The following is a 24,406-nucleotide window of genomic DNA, read 5'->3' as shown; positions in this document are numbered from 1 at the left end:
GGAAGAGGGTGGTATTGTCGATTTTATGCCCTTCAGACAGAATGGGGTGGAGGTGGAGGTGGAGGTGGAGGTGGAGGAGACTCATATTCACCACTGGCATGGTTAGTCAACAACAAAATTTGAGCTTCTGGCAAAATAATTACCTTCTTCATTAAAAAGTCAAGGTTGACCTAGATTTCCTCAAGTTGGCATTGTGTGATTACATGACATTTAAAAATATAATGCAGGTATCGTAAAGCTTAAGTTTTGTTCTGATCTAATTTTGAGAAGGATTTTCCTACTTTTATCTTTTGATCCTGTGCTTTTGCAGTTCTTTTTTCCCCAAAAGAGCACTTAATTCTTAAGTGCATTACAGACCAGGTCAAGTTGGACATTACAGAAATGCAATAAAAGTTTCATCCAAACGCTCAATCCAAAAGCAAACACCGGAAATTATGACAAGAATTTATTTTCATTCCAATATGAGCTACAAGAGGTTCTATAAGCGAACAGACTCTCAGGATATCATAACAAAGGCCTGAGTAGAAGTCTTTCCCTCCTGCACCTTAGCACCAGCTGTTGTAAGTTTTGGTGCATCCCTCAGCTCATAACCCTGGAGTTTGGAATGTGCCAGTCTGCACCACTCCGTCCAGGACAGCTCTTTGCTCTAGAAGAGCAAAACAGCATTGTTCACTGAAGTCAAGGTCCTCCAGCTGCAGCTACCTTTTGTCTGGTTGTTCATCCCAGGGAAAAAGGAGCTGGTCAGGATGAACTTCAGGAAAAAGCACTGTCTCTCTCTCTCTCTCTCTCTCTAATGTGCAAAGTGGTGGAGACCATAGCCATCTCAGGTTGAAGCATGCTACGCGATGGAACTACAGGACCGATCCACTTGCTGGACAACCATTTTCTCAGACTGGTGCAATTTTAACATGCGCTTGGCAAACACAATGAGTTTTGTGAAACTGTAAAAGCAAGTCAGATTGGTTTTTATAATGTCTTGCACATACACAGGATCGGCTCAGATGAGGAAGAACAACCCCACACCCAATGACACTGGAAGACATCCTATAACAACAGGATATGATGCTCAATTCATTGATTGCCAGTTCCAACGTGCCACAACAAAAAAACCTCAACCTCCTCAGAAGACAGACACAGGTTACAACCAACAGAATACCCTTCAGTGTCCAGTGCTTCCCTGGAGTGGAGAAACTACACCATGTGGTTCACAGCCTTCAACATCTTGCCAAGATCATCCCTACGCCTCCACTTCTTGCCTTCACACAACCACCAAACTTTAAATAGTCCATTGTTCACAGCAAACTACCCAGCCTTCAGGTCAACGTTGACCACAACACCGTACAACCCTGTCATTGCAACTTTTGCAAGACATTTCAGATCTCTGACATGGAAATCACCATCACATGCGGGAACACCACCCATCACGTACACAGCAGATACTCAGCAGTGACTCAGCCAATGTTGTCTACCTCATACACTGCAGGTAAAGATGCCCTGAGGCATGGTACATTGATGAGACTATGCAGACGCTAAGACAATGGTTGAATGGACACTGAGCAACAAACCACCAGTCGGGAGCACTTCAGCAGTCAAAGACATTCAGCTTTCACTCTTCAGGTAAGTGTCCTCAAAGACTGCCTTCTAGATAGACAGCAATACAGGATCGCCGAGCAGGAACTGATAGCCAAGTTCCGTACCCATGAAGACAGCCTCATGTTGTACCACATGTCACCACATCAGACGGTTCTGTATCTGTAAAATCTTCCTCACGGTCCTGTTTTGACACTGTCACCTTGATAAATTGTTATGATCACTCTACTTGGATGAGTTTGTACAGGTTTAGGTTACTTGTTACTTTGGTTAGACCCTCAGCATGTAACTTCTATACCTATCATGTTATTCCAGTCGTCTGGATTGTCTTGGAGCACTGTCACACCAACTGAAGGAGCAGCGCTCCAAAAGCTAGCACTTCCAATTAAACCTGTTGGACTATAACCTGGTATTAAGTCACTTTTGACCTTGTTTTTGTGAGAACTTGGTAGCGGATCATATAAACTGCATTAATACCAAACAAGTTGGGTCTGAATTTATGGATTAAGTTGGGGAACTGCAGCAAGGAAAGGGTGACTGATGAGAGGACTAGCCCTGAATGGCAGCACAGTGGGATGTCTTAACAAGACCACAACAACCAGCTCAATGACTCGTAATTAATGAAAGGTATCACACTGTTAGCCTCTACTGGCTTATGCACATCAAAGGAGTTGTTCTAAGAGGTTCCACCAAAAAACAGTATAAATTAACTTTCTAAGTTTGAAATAAAGCTCGACAGGATTCACCTTTTGCATGGGAAACTTCCAATAAACCCAACGTTAGTAAGAACAACAGGAGTTCCACAGTTTGAACGCTCTGAACCTCATTATGAAGTTTATTCTAAAAAGGCACATCACTGCCTTAACCCTCTCCGACAGAGAAAGCTGCATTAATTGATGTCAGACTTAATAAAACTTAAAAAGCAATATTTGGCCAATAAAACCACTGGTTTTCCTTTGGGTAGGGTGGCAGAAAGTGCAAGGTGAAGCTAAGGACAGAACGGAGAGCAGTATAACCTAGAAATCAAATGGCAATTCTTTTCTTTTAAACTCATTGAAAATATATTGTATTGTGTATGGTTTAATAAATGATTTTGGACTACTAACCAGAACACAGTAGTTTTAAAGTAAAAGTAGAACTTTTTTTAAAATTCATTCACAGGATGTGAGTGTCACTGGTTGGGCCGGCATTCATTGGGCAATTGTGAATGGGCAAAGGGCAACGGAGAGTCACCACGTTGCTGTGGGTCTACAGTCACACGTGGGCCAGACCAGGTGAGGATGCAGATGTTCTTCCCTGAAGGACATTAGTGAGCCAGAATGGGTTTTTCCAACAATCTGGTGGCTTGATGGTTAGCACTGCTGCCTCACAGCACCAGAGACCTGGGTTCAATTCTAGCCTTGGGCAAATGTCCGCATTTTCTCCGGATGTTTAGATTTCCTCCTATAGTCCAAAGACGTGCAGGTTAAGCGGATTGGCCATGGGAAATTGCCCAGTGTCCAGGGATATGTAGGCTAAGTAGATTAGGGGGAAAAAGTGGGGTGGGGGTTTGGGTTACTTGGAGGGCTGCTGTGGACTTGTTGGGCCAAATTGCCTTTTCCCACAGTAAGGATTTTATGAATCGTCAATACTTTCACTGTCCTCAGTAGATTCTTAATTCCACTTTATTATTGATCAGACCATCTGAACCTGCAACCCCAGAATTTTATCTGAGTTTCTGTATTAATAGTCTAGTGATAAAACCACGAAGAGTTGCAATTAATTAGAACTGAAGTTTACACACACATGTTTTTGAAATAGGAATAAATGATGGAGTGGAAGCTGAAAATAATCTCTCAGAATTAGTTGGACCTCAACTGCAAATTCATGCCATGTGTTCAGTTCAATAATTTAATTGGGACCACTTGCAGTTATAAAACTCCTTTTACATTATGAAGAATTTCAAGAATGTTAAAATTTGGAGTGAAGGAGATAGTGGCGTGGGGGGGGTGAGAATTAGACAGAGACATTTATAGGGCATACCAAAGCCTTGCAGCTGACTCTGTTTGTGCCAATAACAGTGCTTAAACCAGGAACGTGCACAAGGTCAGATTTGGAGCACAAAAATCTCAGCGGGTCAAATAAAGTTGAGATAGGGAGCAACTAAAAACAAAAAAGATGGATTTGAAATACTGAGCTACTGGATATTTATCTACCTGTAAAAAGTGCGTGGGGGGGGGGTAGATAGGCAGAGCGAAAATAAAAAAAGTTCTATTTTCTCCAGAAATTAGCAGTAAGTTGACATGGATATATAACGAAACAGTGGCCATCTTCTCAACTGGAAATGGTTACACAAGGTGAAAAAAGGAACAGAGTAGAGTTTTAAAGCAAAAGACCCTCCACATAATTTCGACAGAAAAGCAGTCAGAAACCACCTCATAACCAACAGCAACAGTAGACAAACATAGTGGATTACATCATGGTTAGAAAGGAACATGCAAAAGAAACAGCAAAAGACAGCTAAATCTTCCCAAGTGATGCACAGACCAACCAACAGTGTGTTGACATTGCCATTGCAAAGAAATCAAAGAACAGAAGAAGAGGAAGACAAAATTTGAGAAGATTTGTAGCTCAGTGTTGAGGTTCTGGATGTAGTTTGCTTGCTGAGCTAGAAGGTTCGTTTTTTCAGACGTTTTGTCACCGTACTAGGTAACATCATCATTGAGTACTCTGGATGAAGCTTCATTTGAAGGCTCACTGAAGATGTTACCTAGTATGGTGACAAAATATCTGAAAATGAACCTTCCAGCTCAGCAAGCAAACCAGAAGGAAGACAAAAAGAAAAATCAATCAGTCAGTGGAAGCTGAAAGATCCACAGTGAAAGAACCATGCAGAGAGCAGATGGAGAGAGGCAAAAAAAACCAGATGTTATAATGGACACTGCCTGCCGGTCTATCTGGTGGAAGTCAATGACTGTCTTCATTAGAAAAACTAAACATCAGCAGTGACAAAAAAATTTGGAAAGAACCTTTGTGGTGGAATATTCACAAAGGGTAAAGGGCATAGAATGACAGAACTTAAAAGATGAAGAACAGCACTAGGAAAAAAAAAGTAAGTGTCTGCCCAACAAAGACTCCAGGCCGTGGAAGACATATGTTGAAGTCAAGATAACAAAAGGAGGGGAAACATTTCTCTTCGCTGTAAAATCTGAAATAAAACCAGAAAAAAGTAGAAACTTCTATTAAGTAACAGAAAGATGATTCACTTGGAAAAAATCATTTGGCTTCTGTACACAGCATGTTTTTGATAGAATGTGTGCCGTCTGTGACGTATTCAGTCACAGGCACAAGATGTTAGTAGCTCAGTAAACTTTTAACATCTCGTGATTTCTGATAACTATTGGGACTTGTGGAAACCAATCAGAATCACAATAATAAATTGTTCCAAATGATTTGGTGAAGTATTTTTTAAAATGTTTTCTATTGCTCACATTCCTTTGCTAACATTTTTTTTCAGCAATCCTAAAATGTATATCTTACACCAGATGAATTAGGCAATGTTTAATATAAATGTAGCAGACCCTACTCCATGACGGCTACTCTTGCTCACGTGCACATGATAACAAGGCACAATTTACAAATGACCAGTTCCAAATAAAACATCAGCTGCTGTGATATTACATGCAAAATAACTTTCCATTTTACCCCATACTGATAAAGGCTGCCTAACATTTTTGCACATTAGTTCAGTGAACTGAGCACTGGATCTTTGGAGCAGCTTACTTGCATATAGGACCACCCGCCACTTGCCAACAAAAGCAAGTGAAACAAACAACTGCTTATGTTTGACTGATCCTAACTCAAATGTAAACATTGTGCAAACAGTGGTGCAGAAGTGTGGAGACAATGAAGAAACTGTATTTGTAAAAAGACCAGGGGATTGCAACATAAAGAACATTTAAAGAGTTTGCTGAGGCAAGGAAAACACTAATACTTTGCTGTGGGTTCTTCTTGCCTCAGGGCTGCAAGAAAGAGCATGATCATGTAACATTGCATCATCTCCTGTGACTGCGTGCACTGTCTCTAAGCTTTTCATGAGTCAGGCATAACCACTGATATGAAATCTTATTGGACCCAAAATTAAAAACCTAAAAGAAGAAATTTAGCACAAATAAGGGTGTCTCTGGATGTTGAGAACCTGGAATTAAACAGATATTTGTCGATTTGAAGAGTTTCCCCATTTTGTCCTACTCCTATCTATCTGTCCACACTTGCATTAAATTCTGCTGACTGTGGATGGTCATTTAAACCTCAGAGTCACCATTTATCCCAGTAGAAGGATTATGTTAAATGAGATTTTGGTTTCATCCCATATACGCATGCTTTAATAATTTAAATCAGGATCTACTTTGGCTTTAGATGACCAGGCAAATAAGACGTAAAAATAGGATGCGAATTCACTAAAACATTGGTGCGCATAATCAAGATCTTCAATGTGGGAACACATCCAGGCCTGCTCAAATTCTGAAGGATTTTCATGGTTTTTGAAAGATTCAGTTATTTCCAGCACATACACTTGCTAGAAGTTTCGACATGTGTCCTTGCCAATACTATTTTAGGAAACATTATTTGGTCTCGGAGACCAGATTGCTTGTTCAAAGATATGCTGCCATATTTCCTACATTACAACAGTGACTGTAATTCGAAAGTACTCGAGAAGAAAAAGCGAACCACAAAGGTAGGACCACGTTGGCCTACGGCCATACTAGTCTGAAAACGCCCGACCTCGTCTGATCTCGGAAGCTAAGCAGACTCAGGCCTGGTTAGTACTTGGATGGGAGACCGCCTGGGAATACCAGGTGCAGTAGGCTTTTTCCGGTGGGCGGCACGGTGGCACAGTGGTTAGCACTGCTGCCTCACAGCGCCCAAGTCCCGGGTTCAATTCCCGACTCAGGCGACAGACTGTGTGGAGTTTGCACATTCTCCCCGTGTCTGTGTGGGTTTCTTCCGGGTGCTCCGGTTTCCTCCCACAGTCCAAAGATGTGCGGGTCAGGTGAATTGGCCATGCTAAATTGCCCGTAGTGTTAGGTAAGGGGTAAATGTAGGGGTATGGGTTGCGCTTCGGCGGGTCGGTGTGGACTTGTTGGGCCGAAGGGCCTGTTTCCACACTAAGTCTAATCTAATCTAAACGTTACTTTAGTACACCTTCACTTAGCTGAGCGCAGGAATCACAAACTGCAAGATTTGCAGGTTTTGGAAGCACAATTAGAAAACACGAGGTACAAGAGTGAGGTTTGGGTGGGGGGGCTTCTGCTGTTCAAACTCTTAATTAGCTCATGGTTTAATTGCACCTCAAATCCCTTTTCCTGGCATCACTCCATACGTCATAACTATAGTCACTTGGTCATACAGAACTTGAGCATCGCTGAACACAAGATACATTTTACTGAAGCTTTTCATCTTGCACTTATCAGGACAAACCACAGGAATACCAACGCAAGGGAAAAAATAATTGTACTGCATGAGAGGATTGTGCTGATTGGTGAAGACATTGCCATGGAGGACTAGTACTGATGCTGATGGATAGCTAACTGCCTGGTTTTCTTTAAAGTTTAACCAAATGGCCCTCTTGTGGTGCTAAAGTAGTGTCCCTACCTCGGCAGGATGGCAGCTGGTGACTAGTGCAGTTCCTCAGAGGCTCCACATTGAGGGCATAACTACTCACATTATACACTAATCATCTGGACAAAAGAACGGAGGGCATTGTTGCTAAATTTTCAGATAACACAATGATAGGTGGAGAGACAGTAGTATTGAAGACGCAGGGAAGATTGCAGAAGAACTTGGGACAATTGAGGAAAGAGTGGGCAATGAAGTGGCAGATGGAATACAATGTGGGAAAGTGTGTGAGGTTATGCACTTGGTAAGAAGATCAGAGCCATCAACTCTTTGCTAAATGGGAAAGGCTTTAGAAGTCTGAAACAAAGAAAATGGGAGGAGTCCTAGTTCAGGATTAAAGGTTAATATGCAGGTTCAGTTGGCAGCGAAGGAGGCAAATGGGGTGTTTGCATTTTGAAAGGGCTAGAATACAAGAGCAGAGACGTACTGCTGAGGCTGTGCAAGACTCTGGCCAGTCTGCATTTGGAATATTGTGAGCAGTTTTGGGTTCTATATCTGAAGAATGTGCTGGCATTGGAGGGGACCCAGTAGAGGTTTACAAGGATGATCCTGGGGACAAAGGGTTTGTCATATAAAGGAGCAGTTAACTGGGTCTACACTCAATTGAGTTTAGAAAGATAAGGAGGGAGCATCTGATTGAAATTTACCAGATACTGGGATGCCTGGATAGAAAGGACTTGGAGAAGATGTTTCCACAAGTAGGAGAGAGTGGGCCCCATATGCATGCAGGTGCAGGAAACCAGAGTTTAGATCAGAGTGGTGCTGGAAAAGCACAAGTTAGGCAGCATCCGAGAAGCAGGAAAAATCGATGATTCAGGCAAAAGCCCTTCATCAGGAATAGAGGCAGGGACCCTCAAGGGTGGACAGATAAATGGGGTGGGGGGTTTGATGGGGAGAAGGTAACAAAGAGTACAATAGGTGAATGGAGGCGAGGGTGGACATGATAAGTAAGAGCTTCAGGGCAGATGAGATGACCTGGGGGTTGCAGTGAGAGAGAGATCGAGCTAGCGCCTGACTGAGATTCTTGTGGAGGGGAGGAGGAGGAGGAGGAGAACTCCTTCAAGGTAGGCATCCTTGCAAGAGGATTCGCAGTAAGGTTAAAATCAATTAGGCAAAATTGAGGACTGCAGATGCTGTAAACAAGAGATTAGGTCAGAGTGGTGTTGGAAAAGCACAGCAGGTCAGGCAGCATCCGAGAAGCAGGAAAATTGCAAGGATGCCAGCCTTGAAGAAGTTCTCCTCTCTCCACAAGAATCTCTGAGTCTGAGTCTCTCTCTCACTGCAACCCCCAGGTCACCTCATCTGCCCTGAAGCTCTTCCCTATCACCTCCATCCCCACCCCCCTTCACCTATTGTACTCTTTGACTCTTCGCTACCTTCTCCACAGCACCCACCCCTCCATTAACAGAGGAGAACCACCTACACAATGTATTCAAGAAGAACAGATACTCAAAAAAACAGTCCGCAGATTCCTCAAGAACAAACCACGACAAGCAGACCAAACACAGCCAGAAACCCTAACCACCTTACCATATATCAAAGAAGTTTCAGAAAAGACAGGCAGACTACTGAGATGATGAAGGGCTCTGGCCCGAAACGTCGAATTTCCTGTTCCTTGGATGCTGCCTAACTTGCTGTGCTTTAAACAGCAACACATTTTCAGCTCTATATGGGTTTTCTCCCACAGTTCAAAGATGTGCAGGTTAGGTGGATTGGCCATGCTAAATTGCCCAAAAAGTGTCCAGGTTATGTGGATTAACCCTGGGAAATGCAGGGCTGTGGGGATAGGGTGGGATGCTCCTTGGATGGTCAGTGTTGATCTAATGGCCTGCTTCTACTCTGTAATGTTTATCTGATTCAAACAAAAGCCTGAATCCCTCCTGATCTGGCAATAAATGGTTTTGAAATAGGGTGAATCAAATCGCATTTGATTCTTCACCACAGGTCTTGTATAAAAGGGACAATGCCAAACTCTGCTGGCTACAGGTTTACTGTTTGACAAAATGACAAACAAACAAAGAAAATCATTACAGTACAGAGTCTGAAAACTCTCAGCTGATAATAATGCACCTTTGCCCTCAGCAACCTTCTTTTCCTCACGGAGCGGGGGGGAAAAAACTAATACAACCCTTTCTAAGAACAACCATCGTGCCACTGTCAAAATTTGGAAAAATAAATGGGCGGCATGGTGGCACAGTGGTTAGCACTGCTGCCTCACAGCACCAGAGACCCGGGTTCAATTCCCGACTCAGGCGACTGACTGTGTGGAGTTTGCACGTTCTCCCCGTGTCTGCGTGGGTTTCCTCCGGGTGCTCCGGTTTCCTCCCACAGTCCAAAGATGTGCAGGTGAGGTGAATTGGCTATGCTAAATTGCCCATAGTGTTAGGTAAGGGGTTAATGTAGGGGTATGGGTGGGTTGCGCTTCGGCGGGTCGGTGTGGACTTGTTGGGCCGAAGGGCCTGTTTCCACACTGTAAATCTAATCTAATCTAAATAAATGCACAAGGAGAGGGCAACATTGGTTTTGGGAAGTTTTCAACCCTGCCTCTCTGTATTTCAATGATTTCCATTAGTACGATCTACCAAATCATAGCAGAGCAATCGTTTCTTGAACAGATTAAAAATGACACTGGAAGGTCAACATGTCAAAATTGTTTCAGGCTGTCAAAAGATATTTTTAAATAATGGACTTTTTATTTAAAAGGCAGGCCATAATCTGATTCAAAACATTTTTACATTTTTCTGCATTTTTGACTGTGGAATGAAATGGGAAAAGAATGGCTTTAAGAACCAAGGATTGCATCACTTTTTCAAAGGAAGTAACCTGACACTCGATGCAAGGTCTGTTTACACAGCTGCTTGTTCATTAAGTCAGATCACACATGAGCTGGAGCCAGGGGCATGTGTACAAATGGAGCTTTGGCTGGCAATAAGTGGCTGATTAATGAATAGAACATTACGGCGCAGTACAGGCCCTTCGGTCCTCGATGTTGCGCCAACCTACAAAACCAATCTGAAGCCCATCTATCCTACACTATTCTATTATCATTCATATATCTATCCAATGACTATTTAAATGCCCTTAAAGCGGTGTCGACTACTGTTGCAGGCAGGGCATTCTACACCCTTACTATTCTGAGTAAAGAACCTACCTCTGACATCTGTCCTATATCTATCACCCCTCAGTTTAAAGCTACTTGCCTCATGCTAGCCATCACCATCTGTGGAAAAAGGCTCTCACTGTCCATCCTATCTACTCCTCTGATCATCTTGTATGTCTCTATTAAGTTGCCTCTCAACCTTCTGCTCTTTCATGAAAACAGCCTCAAGTCCCTCAGCCTTCCCTCGTAAGCTTCAAAGTCCTTCCTGTAATGCAGCAACTAGAACCAAACACAATACTCCAGGTGCGATCACACCAGAGTTTTGCACAGCTGCAACATGCCCTCATGGCTCTAAAACTCAGTCCCTCAACCAATAAAAGCTAACACACCGTACGCCTTCTCACCAACCCTATCAATCTGGGTGGTAACTTTCAGGGATCTATGTACATGGGCACAGATCTCTCTGCTCATCCACATGACCCGAGAATCTTACCATTAGCCCAGTACTCTGTATTGAATCAGTAGTCCACAAAAGAATGTCTTCTGGCTGCCAACAGGAATGTAACTAGCTTCAAGGTACAGCTTGCACAGGTATGTCTGAGGGAGAGGCCATCAGATAAGATTGGCAACATCTCTTCTCTCTGCAGTAGATATCATCTTAAGCCTGAAGGAAGCCAGTTTATTTTTCTCCCAGAAGTTGTTGCAAGGTGCTGCCCTTAACCAGTAACCCTTATAATTGTGAACCAGTCACCTTGTACCTTCTGGAAAAGGAAAATCAAAGAGCAGCATGTCCTGACAAGCCAGAGGATCATTACAACAAAACCTGCGAACAAGGTCCACCAGACCGTGTTCCCAACGGTCCCCTCTGACCATCACACCCATGTACCTGTGTTCATCAGCCTGCCAACAGAAGGAAAGTTTATAAAGGTGGGGTGGGGGCAGGGCAGGAAGGGTAGTTAGAATTTTAATTAGTAGAGTTATACATCAACATTCATAATTGTTCATCTGTAACTAGAATTGATGTATTTCTAGTAAATAGGTCAGTTATTCTTGTTATGTACTTTTCAATCTAAACAAATTTAGCATACTTCTATAAAAATCTTTAACTTTGTGATAACTCCAGAAATAGCAGACCTTTATTTCCCGACACATTTCCATTACTTTTTGGATTTTCAACCAGCCTAGCAACTCCTTCTCAGTATAGGGATTTTGTTAAAATTGTAGTCAGCCTTTGACCAATCCATGAAAAACTGAGCTGCACTTTTTATTAAAAGGACCCATCTTCTCACAGGTCACAGAATCAGAAGATCTCTATGGTTTGGAAGCAAGCCATTCAGCCCAGAGAGTTTACACTGACCCTCCACAGAACATCCCACCCAGACCCATTTTATCCCTGTAACACTGCATTTCCCATAGCTAAACCATCTTGTCTCACTGTGGGGCAACGTTAACATGGCCAATCCACCTAACCTGTACATCTTTGCATTGAGGGAAGAAACTCACGCAGACACAGAATGTGCAAACTCCACATTGACAGTCCCCCCAGGGGGGAATCAAACCCTGGTCCTTGGTGTGGTGAGGCAGCAGTGTTAACCACTAAGCCACTGTGCCACCCTAATGTCTCTCTCTTAGCAGTCTAGAAGAATGAAACAAGACTGTAACCCATGGGAAGGCAATGGGATCAATGTTAGCAAGTCATACAAATTCTCTAACTGTATCCATTGGGCGGATAATGTCCAAAGGGGATAGTGAGAACTGCTGATGCTGGAGAGTCAGAGTAGGTAGAGTGTGACTGTGCTTTTTCCAGCGCCACACTCCATGTGCAATGCTCCAAACCAACCTTTTTAATACCTCTGATGGGGGTCTGAAAATCTTTACAGTTCAATAACAATTCAAAATTCATAGTCTCACCACAGATCCAATTTACAAGATTCTCTTCCAGACATTGAGGCTGTTGTCTCCCTTGGAGACCATACAAATTAAACCACATCACAGATTACTGACATCTTAAATCTATTGCACAATTAATTCACGTTGACTCCAGGTGATTTGACAGGCTTTGCAGGAGTGAAAAAAAGAAGCACTAGCAGATTGAAGCCGGTTGTATCCAACATAATTCGTTAAATCCCATCAGCTGTACAGAAAAACCCAATGAAGCTCATGTCAAATCCAATGAAAGATGTACAGTAACTACCGTAATATGGCTAACACAGCAAACAAATCAATGCATAGCAAAGCCCCACAACAGCAACAAAGGTTGGTGAATCTTTATATTTCTAAAAAAAAAATGATGTTGGTCAAAAATAAAATGCTATAGTTGGCATCCCTGCTGAGTCAGAGCTGGAGTTTTGATTCCCAGATCTGAACTTAACGGCCCAGGATGCTACATTGGTGCTGCACTCAAACAAGATGATCAACAGCAAATCTTTTCAATACATACCAATGGCAGTAAGAACTAGTGACTGAGATAGTGCTGGTAGAGTTCCAACTTCTCTAAAGCATACATTGCAGGATCAATGCTGGGTGACCGGAATTTCCAGAACAGGATACCAATCAGGTTTGTGCAGTGTGCTCCTGCCTGAAAACATTTTTCTTTGAGGCACAGGGCATGGATATTGTTCCTTACATCAGCAAAACCATTCGTCCTGTCTCCATCTCAGACTATACTCACACCTAACAGTGAACAAGTGAATAAATTACGGATCATTGGAGGAGACTGGATTCCCAGTCTGTGCTAAGCTGATTCATTTCAGCTAGTTGAAAGAGAAGTGTGAACTGCTCTCAGTACTCTGGTTAAGAGGAGAGAGATGGGCCAAGTAAAAGAAGTAGTCAGAGCTCAGTGTGGGCTGGTTGGACCAAAGAACCAGTTTCCTTATTGTACGGCTCTTCCACTTGGATTGTTAACACTAGCAATTGCTGTAAAGTGTACTTCGTGGACATGTGTACACTTTTACAAGTAACATGGTGAGTTATCATGAAGACTGTGAGCAATGTGGAAAGCAATTAGCATATTGGACTCTAATACCAGGGGAGTGAAGTTCAAATACAAGGAAAACTGGTTACTGTGGTACACGGCACCAAAAGCATTGTAGAGTTTTTGGTCTCAATATGTAAAGAAACACACTTGCATTGGAATCGATACAGCAAAATGTGTGATATCAGTGACCTCTCTCAGGCCAATATCCCCCCCGAGGCATTTCAAGGAGGTCCTCAAATTTTCCCCAACACCTGACCCAAAAATAGGTGCAGATACTGCATTTTTTGTGTCAAAATCTCTTACATAAGACTGTCCAATTTGGAGAAGCATCCATTGGAGGGCCAATCACTTCGCACTGATTAGAACATAGAACAATGCAACGCAGAACAAGCCCTTCGGCCCTCGATGTTGCGCTGACCTGTGAACTACTCTCAGCCCATCCCCCTACACTATCCCATCATCATCATCCATGTCCCTATCCAAGGATGGTTTAAATCTCCTTAATGTGGCTGAGTTAACTACATTAGCAGGCAGGGCATTCCACACCCTTAGCACTTTGAGTAAAGAACCTGCCTCTGACATCTGTCTTAAATCTATCACCCCTCAATTTGTGGTTATGCCCCCTCATACAAGCTAACATCATCATCCTAGGAAAAAGATTTTCACTGTCTACCACATGTAATCCTCTGATCATCTTCTACCAAATCCCCTCTTAGCCTCCTTCTTTCCAATAAGAACAGACTCAAGTCTCCCAGCCTTTCCTCCAGACCAGGCAACATCCTGGTAAGTCTCCTCTGCACCTTTTCCAATACTTCCACATTCTTCCCAAAATATGGGAACCAGAACTGTGCACAATATTCCAAATGTGGCCACACTAGTGTTCTGTACAGTTGCAGCATGATATTGCGGCTCCGGAACTCAATCCCTCTACCAATGAAACCTAACACACTGTATGCCTTCTTAACAGCACTATCGACCTGGGTGGCAACTTTCAGGGATCTATGTACATGGACTCCAAGATCCCTCTGCATATCCACACTACCAAGAATCTTTCCATTGACCCAGTATACTGCCTTCCTGTTATTCTTCCCAAAGTGCATTACCTCACATTTAACTGCATTGAACTCCATTTGTCACCTCTTAGCCCAATTCTGCAGTTTATCCTAATCCCCCTGCAATCTGTAATATTCTTCCAAACCATCCACTACTCCACCGACTTTAGTGTCATCTGTAAATTTGCTAATCCATCCACCTATGTCTGTGTCTAAGTCATTTATAAAAATGACAAACAGCAGTGGTCCCAAAACAGATCCTTGTGGCACACAACTAGTAACCAGATTCCAGGCTGAATATTTTCCATTAACCACCACTCGCTGCCTTCTTTCAGAAAGCCAGTTTCTAACCCAAAACTGCTAAACCATCCTCAATTCCACACCTCTGCATTTTCTCCAAAAACCTACCATGTGGAACCTTATCAAAGGCTTTACTGAACTCCACGTATACCACGTCAACTGCCCTATCCTCATCAATGTTTGGTCAGCTTCTCGAAAAAAAAACTCAATCAGGTTTGTCAGACACAACCTGCCCTTGATGAAACCATGTTGACTATCTGAAATCAAATTGTTGCTTGCTAGATGATTATAAACCTGATCTCTTACAATCCTTTCCAAGGCCTTTTCTACTGGTCTATAATTACCTAGGTCATCTCTACTGCTCTTCTTGAACAAGGGCACAACATTTGCAATTCTCCAGTCCTCTGGTACTAAACCCGTAGACAATGACGACGCAAAATATCAAAGCCAAAGGCTCAGCTATCTTCTCCCTAGCTTCCCAGAGAATCCTCGGATAAATCCCATCCAGCCCAGGGGACTTGTCTACTTTCACTCCTTCTAGAATTGATAATATCGTATTAACCTGTTCGTAACTAACCTTGATCCTTTCTAGTCTAATATCTCGTACTCATTCTTTTCCTCCACAATATTCTCCTTTTCCTGAGTAAAAACAGATGAGAAATGTTTATTTAGCACCTCCCTGATCTCCACAGGGTCCACAACGTCCCACTTCTGTCTTTGACTGGCCCTATTCCTACTGTCGTCATCCTTTTATTCCTCACATACCTATAGAAAGCTTTAGGGTTCTCCTTTATTCTATTTGCTAAAGACTACTCGTGTCCTCTCTTTGCTCTTCTTAATTCGCTCTCTTTAAATCCTTCCTAGCTGATCTGGAACTCTCCATCACCTCATCGGAGCCATCTTGTCCCATCAACACATAAGCCTCCTTCTTCATAACAAGAGATGGAGTTTCTGTAAACCACGGTTCCCTTACCTTATCACTTCCTCCCTGCCTGACAGGAACTTGCCTATCAAGGACACACAATATGTGTTCCTTAAACCAGCTCCACATTGCCATTGTCTGCATCCCCTGCATTTTGCTACCCCATTCTATGCATCCTAATTCTTGCCTAATCACATAATTACCCTTACCCCCATTGATACCTCTTGACCTGTGGCATGTACCTAACCCTTTCCATCGCTAATCTAAACGTAACTGAATTATGGTCACTCTCTCCAAAGTGCTCACCTACAACTAAATTAAACACCTGAGCTGGTTCATTACCAAGCACCAGATCCAGTGTGGCCTCACCTCTTGTAAGCCCTTCGACATACTGGGTCAGGAAACCCTCCTATCTACATGGGAGGACTGAAGGAGATACGCAAACAGGAAGTGTAACACAGATAGGGAGGGTAGTAGGGGCTGAAGGAGATACGGAGACAGGGAGTGTTACACAGATAGCAGTACTTTACACAGAGAGTGGTGGGTGTCTGGATCACGTTGCCAGCAGAGGTGGTAGAGGCAGGCATGGTAAATTCATTTAAGATGCATCTGGACAGATGCAGGAGTAGGAGGGGAGCAGAGGAATACAGATGCTTAGGAATTGGGTGACAGGTTTAGACAGTAGATTTGGATCAGCTCAGGCTTGGAGGGCTGAAGGGCCCATTCCTGGGCTGTAAATTTTCTCTGTTCTTTGATAGGGAGGGTAATAGGGACTGAAGGATATACAGAGACAGGGTGTGTTACACAAATAGGGAGCATCCTCAGGACTGATGGAGTTTCAGAGAATATTCTCCATTGGAATCTGTAGATGCTCAAACAGAAGGAGTGAGCCAATCTCCAACTGCTTCACCCACCTCTCTCTTCAAAACACCACCTGTCCCACCCAGGACACTGTGCATGGATCCAGTTGTGGACAATTTAGTCACTTCAGAACCCAAAACCCAATGTGGATGCTCCATTGAGTAATATAAATTCTGTCAAATCTACTGTGATTTAGTTCTGAAAATTAAGGGAACTGAAATGGGTAATAAAGTCCATTAAGGTGGAGGGTGACAGAATAAAATCAAAATCAAAGTGCTCAATGGCCTACTCCTGTTTATAATGCTTCTGTTCTTATTCATAAGTTGGTCACTACATAACTGAAATCCTTTTGTGAACAAACTCCAGAAAACATGCGTAATAGTGAACAAAAGGTCAAAAAGAAATGTTGGATAGAGCAACAGGAGTTGCTTGCTTCAAATTGGTCATCGTAGAGACCACAAACATTCGTTAAATGCTGATCAAAAATCAGAATCCCTACAGTATGGGAGCAGGCCATTTGGCCATCAAGTCCATACTTACCCTCCGAAAAGCATTCTGCTCAGACTCATCCTCCCCCCCACTCTATCCCTGTAACCCTACATTCTCCATGGCAAACCCACCTAGCCTGAACACTATTAGCAACTCAGCATGGCCAATCCACTTTTACTGCATATGTTTGGACTGTGGGAGGAAACCGGAGGATCTGAAGGAAATCCACACAGCCAATCACCAGAGACTAGAATCAAACTCGTTTCCTTGGCACTGTGAGGCAGCCGTGCTAACCACTGACCCACTGGGCCACTAGAGAACAACGGATTTTTCAAGGTTTAACTGCCCACAACAACCTTTAGAAACCCCTTTCCGAACATCAGTGTTGAGCTCTATTTACCTTACTGTTTTCAGACTAAATTCCCAAGCTAAATCTGTTCAGTTCTACTTGGCAGCTGTCATTACCAGTCCCTGAAACCAAGAATAACAACTTCTAACTGTTCATGGTTTGCCTGACTTCCAGTGACTCCAGCAGGTACAAATCTTTGGGCAGAGGGGGCAAGAGTTGCCTCAGAACTAGGAAGCTGCTGTGTCTCCTTCCACTCCCATTGGATCTCCGGAGCAAGACTAATGTGGTCAATTAGGCTCTGGCCACAGCTTACAGCATGTTCCTCTCATTCATCCATTTTGACTTGCCCCTTTTCAACAAGACCTTCAGAGAGTCTGTAAATTTTTTTCGCTTTCCTCATTAAGATCAATGCCATCCTTAAATTGTAAAGGGGATCTGTCTGGGAAGCCAGTTACTTGGCCTCTAATACAATGTCCAGACCAGAGGACTGTGTGTCTTGAGATCGCTACTCCTGAAGTAGCAGTGAAAGCAGTATATGAATATTTTTTCATGCAGGAGTGAACAGATACTTGCTGAGTAAGGGTGATGAAAGATCATTGGGGTAAGCAGGAATATGAATTTGGGGTTACCATCTTCTTATGGGTGGGGGGAGGGGCGTCAAATGGTCTACTCCTTGGTTGGACAGAAAGTACACGAGTCAACGAGAGTTTGAAACAGATTTTGTGAAAGGGGCATTTCTTATGGTACAGCGAATCCTTTACCAAGTATCCTTAACGACAGAGAAACCACTCCGTACCTGGCATACAGTCTTTGCAGGTATTCGGAGAGATTCTCTCTCAGGCATTTAAACATGCAAGTTATCTTGGTTTTCTCATTATATCGGTTTGAGGGTGTGTCCTGTTTTGGGAGTTCATCCAGATTTGCTATATATTTAGACAACTAGCCATGATTATGTATTCTGGAAACCAGGAGTGGAGGTGGGGGAAGCATACAATACAATATCGTTGTAACAAGAGGATTTAATGCACATTGTAAACCACTGTGAATGACGCAAATCATTTCAAAACTCCAGGTCCTGGTCTCAACCATTAACACCACCATGAGAAATGCTTCTTCACGAGCAGACTAACAGATGACACCTCAAGGCCAATTTCAGTCGGCCAACTGGACCTCAATGGGAGGCCAATCAAATAAGCCCACGGTTCAAGGTATCTTTGTGTAAACCAGAGAGAAGATATCACAGTGAAAACTCATCTGCAATTCTAGGGTCAAGGTGCATGTGTCATAGTGTTTGGCATTCCTTAAAGAATAAACAAAAATGGTTAGACAGGATACTTAAAACGGACTACAATGTTGTGGCCATCACGGAAACGTTGATAGAAGAGAGACAGGAATGGCTGTTGGAGGTTCCTGGTTACAGATGTTTCAGTAAGATTAGGAAGGGTGGTAAAAAAGAAGGGGGGGGGGTGACATTGCTAATTAGAAATGGTATAATGGCTGCAGAAAGGCAGTTCGAGGAGGATCTGCCTTTGGAGGTAGTATGGGCTAAAGTCAGAAATAGGAAAGGAGCAGTCACCTTGTTGGGGGTTTACTATAGGCCCCCCAATAGCAGCAGAGATGTGGAGAAACAGATTGGGAAACAGATTTTGGAGAGGTGCAGAAGCCACAGGGTAGTAGTCATGGATGACTTCAACTTCCCAAATATTGATTGGAAGCTCTTTAGATCAAGTAGATTGGGCAAGGCGGTGTTTATGCAGTGTGTCCAGGAAGCTTTTCTAACTCAGTATGCAGATTGTCTGATCAGAGGGGAGGCCATATTGGATTTGGTACTTGGTAACAAACTGGGACAAGTGATGGGCTTGTTAGTGGTGAGCATTTTGGTGATGGTGACCACAATTCTGTGACTTTCACCTTGGTTATGGAGAGAGATAGGTGCGTGCAACAGGGTAGGTTTTACAATTGGGTAAAGGGTAAATACGATGCTGCAAGACAGGATCTGAGGAGCATAAGTTGGGAGCACAGGCTATCAGAGAAGGACGTCGTTGAAATGTGGAACTTTTTCAAGGAACAGATATGACGTGTCCTTGATATGTATGTACCTGTCAGACAGGAAAGAGATGGTCACGTGAGGGAACTTTGGTTGACGAGGGAGGTTGAATGTCTTGTAAAAGGAGGAAGAAGGAGGCTTACATAAGGTTGAGGAAACAAGGTTCAGACAGAGCGTTGGAGGGATACAGGATAGCCAGGAGGGAGCTGAAGAAAGGGATTACGAGAGCTAAGAGACGGCATGAAAAATCTTTGGTGGGTAGGATCAAGAATAACCCCAAGTCCTTTCATGCGTATGTGAGAAACATGAGAATGACGAGAATGAGGGTAGGTCTGATCAAGGACAGTCGTGGGAGACTGTGTATTGAGTCGGAAGAGATAGGAGAGGTCTTGAATGAGTACGTTTCTTCAGTATTTACAAATGAGAGGGACTGTATTGTTGAAGAGGAGAGTATGAAACGGACTGGTAAGCTAGAGGAGAATCTTGTCAGGAAGGAAGATGCATTGGGCATTTTGAAAAACTTGAGGATAGACAAGTCCCCCAGGCCTGACGGGATATATCCTAGGATTATGTGGGAAGCAAGAGAGGAGTCTGCAGACCCGTTGGCAATGATCTTTTCGTCTTCACTGTCAATTGGAGGTGGTACCAGGGGACTGGAGAGTGGCGAATGTTATGCCCTATTCAAAAAAGGGAATAGGGATAACCCAGGGAATTACAAGCCAGTTAGTCTTACTTCGGTGGTAGGCAAAGTAATGGAAAGGGTACTGAGGGATAGGATTTATGAGTATCTGGAAAGACACTGCTCGATTAGGGACAACAGCACGGATTTGTGAGGGGTAGGTATTGCCTTACAAGTCTTATTGAATTCTTTGAGGTGGTGACCAAGCATGTGGATAAGAGAAGAGCAGTGGATGTAGTGTACATGGATTTTAGTAAGGCATTTGATAAGGTTCCCCATGGTAGGCTTATGTGGAAAGTCAGGAAGCATGGGATAGTGGGAAATTTGGCCAGTTGGATAGAGAACTGGCTAACTGGACGAAGTCAGAGAGTGGTGGTAGATGGTAAATATTCAGCCTGGAGCCCAGTTACTAATGGAGTTCTGCAGGGATCAGTTTTGGGTCCTCTGCTGTTTGTAATTTTTATTAAGAGGGAGTCGAAGGGCGGGTCAGTAAATTTGCAGACGATACGAAGATTGGTGGAGTTGTGGATAGTGAGGAAGGCTGTTGTCGGCTGCAAAGGAACTTCAATATGATGCAGAGCTGGGCTGAGGAGGGGCAGATGGAGTTCAACCCTGTCAAGTGTGAGGTTGTCCATTTTGGAAGGACAAAGAATGCGGAATACAGGGTTAACGGTAAGGTTCTTAGTAAGGTGGAGGAGCAGAGGGATCTTGGGGTCTATGTTCATAGATCTTTGAAAGTTTCCACTCAGGTGGATAGAGCTTGTCAGAAGGCCTATGGTGTATTAGCATTCATTAGCAGAGGGATTGAATTCAAGAGTCGTGGTGAGGTGATGTTGCAGCTGTACAGGACCTTGGTAAGGCCACATTTGGAGTACTGTGTGCAGTTCTGGTCGCCTTACTTTAGGAAAGATGTGGAAGCTTTGGAGAGGGTGCAGAGGAGACTTACCAGGATGTTGCCTGGAATGGAGAATAGGTCATACGAGGATAGGTTGAGAGTGCTAGGCCTTTTCTCGTTGGAACGGCAAAGGATGAGGAGTGACTTGATTGAGGTTTTTAAGATGATCAGGGGAATAGATAGAGTAGACAGTCAGAGACTTTTTCCCCCGGGTATAACAGAATGTTACAAGGGGACATAAATTTAAGGTGAAGAGTGGAAGGTATGGGGGGGGATGTCAGGGGTAGGTTCTTTACCCAGAGAGCGGTGAGGCATGGAATGCCCTGCTTGTGGGAGTGGCAGAGTCAGAATCATTGGTGACCTTTAAGCGGCAATTGGATAGCTACGTGGATAGGTGCTTAAACTAGGACAAATGTTTGGCACAACATCGTGAGCCGAAGGGTCTGTTCTATGCTGTATTGTTCTATGTTTAAAAGATATTTTTTGCCACGCATTCTGTGAAGGCAGGTGTATCAGGTGGCTGAATCCATAAAAAAAACGACAAATTGGTGCAGCCCTGGATTATTGTTGGTAACCCCTGTAACACCCACATGTGTGCCCACATCAATCCTACCACCAACAGTCACATCTATTTTTTTCATTTTTTTCTTTCATGGGGTGTAGATGTCATTGACAAGGCCAACCTTTGTTACCCATCCTTAAGTACCCGAGGAGGGAGTAGTTTGCCAGGCTATTTCAAAGAGCACGTTGCTGTGGATCTGGATTGATGGCCTAACAGTATTGTTACTAGGCTGTTAACCCAGAGACCCAGCTAATGTTCTGGGGACCCAGATTTGAATCCTGCCACAGCAGCTGGTGGAATTTGAATTCAATTAAAATCTGGAATTAAGAATCTAATGATTATCATGAAACCGTTGTCAGTGGTTATAAAACCCATCTGGTCCACTTTGAATACCTTCAGGGTGGAATCAGGCCAAATCAGTCCATCAGGTCCACACTGCACCTCTGAAGAGCATCCCAGCCAGACCCACTTCCTACCCTATCCCTGTATTTTCCATGGTAAATCCAACAGTCTTCACATCCCTGGACACTGTAGGCAATTTAGCGTGGCCAACCCACCTAACTTACACATCTTTGCACTTACGCCCTTTAGAGAAGGAAATCTGCCATCGTTAACTGGTTTGGCTAACATGCGATTCAAGACACACAGTAACATAGTAGACTCTCAAATCTCTGGGCAATTTGGGATGGGCAACATTTGCTGTCCTGCGAGAGACACATCCAGGAATGATTAAAAAACAACCTGTAGGCCAGACGAAGTAAAGACAGCACATTCCCTTCCCTAAAAAAAAGGGCATGAGAGAACCAGAGATGGGTTTTTACAACAATTATAGTTTCTAGTCATTATTAATGAGACTAGCTTTATAATTCTAGATTAATGCATTCAAATTTCACCATTGGCCATGGTGGAACTTTAAACCCAGCTCCCAGGGCAGTAGTCAGGCCCTGGGAATTATTAGGAGAGTGACTTTACAACTTTATCATCATTTCTCTATCCTGGCTCTGTCCCAGGGCCTACCTTAGGCCAGCGTCACATCCAAGCCACCTACCACTGGGCTGCCTCAGAGCCAGCTTGCTGCACCACAACTCCCCATTCAGAACATACAGAACAACTGATCAGTTTTAAATGAACAACAAATTCCCCCAAAACAAACCACTCACTGGAGTGCAATTTGCAGCCAGATATTATAACAGCTTGAAAACACAGTGGTAACCATTCTACACCAATCCTGGATCAGTGTCAGGCTCATCATTCCAAGCCATCAATACAAAATGGCTTATAAAATTTTACATTGAAATTACTACAAAGCCTGGCAGAAGAAAAAAGTGGTGTGATTTTCTCAAGTAGGTCTTGTAGCCAAGTGACTAACCCAATGTCACAACACATTGACATCAGGAGGCTGTGAGGTAAGAAACTACAGCCAAAACATGGCTTGGAACTACTGAGCTCTGCAATAAATAATTTCTGACTGGTTTTCACTGACTTGGCTAATTGGAAAGGTCGATTACAGTTCACAGGACAAAAGTAATTATAATCCCAGTATAATTTGATTCTCATTCACCACTCAATCCAGTTCAAAGAGAACTGTGGTTCTGTAACCTCATATGTAACAGCAGCTTAACAAAAATGAATCAAGCTCAAGTAAATGTAATATCGGAGGTGTCACCTCAGTCACACACACAAGAGCTCAACAATGAGACAACAGTGAGGATAAACTGAGCTAATACATACATGTTGATAAGATTCTCAAGAATAACAAAGCTGGACAATAAATGGCCAGCAACAACCTCATCCCACAAAAGAACATTAAAAAAAAAGACTGGATTAAACTGTGCTCTCAAGAAGAATTATTTAAGGCAACACTGGATGCTGGAGCATTCAATGCTCACTCGTGTCCACAAAGCTGTTTACTTTGATTTATATAAAAACTTAACATAGAAAGTCTTCAAACTGTTGAGCATACAAGAGATCAGACATCTGCTGGAGAGGCTGATATGTTTATTCTTAGAGAGTTTAACAGCCGCCCAATTACACGCTGTTTAGTTCCGATATAATTCATTCATCCTCTTGAGTGAACAAAAAGAAAGAATGCTGACCAAACCAGACTTGCTACTGCGGCTTCCCATTCAGATCCGTGTTAATCATCTGGATATTCACTGTTTTTACAACGAACGAATGTGGAGCGACATGATACTAATTGAATGGAGTTAAAATCTGTACAGTGTTTTTCTGTATTTTAAGCCTCATGTCTTTACAATTTAAAATGCTTGTTGAACGTAATTCTTTGTCGTTGTATCAAGTAACAGTAGTTATTCTGACTGGCTGACCCTGAATAGCTTCTGATAGCATTTATAAGGGTAGCACTTTCCAGTACTTACTTGAATCGACTCTAGCTAAGCACGAATCCATTTTCCTGATATAAAGTTTTGTTTTATACAGTTTTCCAGTTTAGAAAATATACTGGATAAAAACACTTCCTTAAAAATAGCTTATGTAGCTAATTAATTATCTACAAAACAGCATCATCGTATTTCTTTGAATAAATAATTTTGCCTTCTTACAATGTTTCAATATATTCCACAATTAAATTTGTCAGACTCATTCTTTAAAACTCTGAGCAAAATTGCTTTCACGATGCAGAGATGAATGAGCTTCCTTTTTAACTATACGTTCCCTTCCTTTTACTACAGTTACTGATTGCCGATTTAGAAAAATAACACGTCGTGCAATTCATGAGCAGGCTAAGGACCTTGTGTTTGGTGCCTTTCCTTACTGTTCCAGGGTAATCTACCTCAAAAGATTTGAGCAACAGATGATTCACAATCCTGCCACACAGTAGCAATATACTGAGGGGCATTTGCCACCAACAGGATATCGCTACCAAGTCAAATAGATGCTCTCCCCATCACACACAAATAATGTAGT

General features: G+C 43.0%; 1 protein-coding gene and 1 non-coding gene across 2 annotated transcripts in view; one reads left to right on the top strand and one right to left on the bottom strand.

The window, feature by feature from the left end:
• Positions 1-24,406, bottom strand: part of slc16a10 (solute carrier family 16 member 10) — a 127,995-nt gene that overhangs the window by 88,289 nt on the left and 15,300 nt on the right. The gene's annotated exons all lie outside the window — the stretch shown is intronic.
• Positions 6,322-6,440, top strand: LOC132808483 (5S ribosomal RNA). The gene has a single exon (XR_009642089.1). It is a non-coding gene; the product is annotated as a 5S ribosomal RNA (ribosomal RNA).

This window comes from Hemiscyllium ocellatum, chromosome 3 (genome assembly GCF_020745735.1).
Source record: "Hemiscyllium ocellatum isolate sHemOce1 chromosome 3, sHemOce1.pat.X.cur, whole genome shotgun sequence".
Taxonomy (NCBI): Eukaryota; Metazoa; Chordata; class Chondrichthyes; order Orectolobiformes; family Hemiscylliidae; genus Hemiscyllium; species Hemiscyllium ocellatum.
This window is presented reverse-complemented; position numbering and strand designations above follow the sequence as displayed.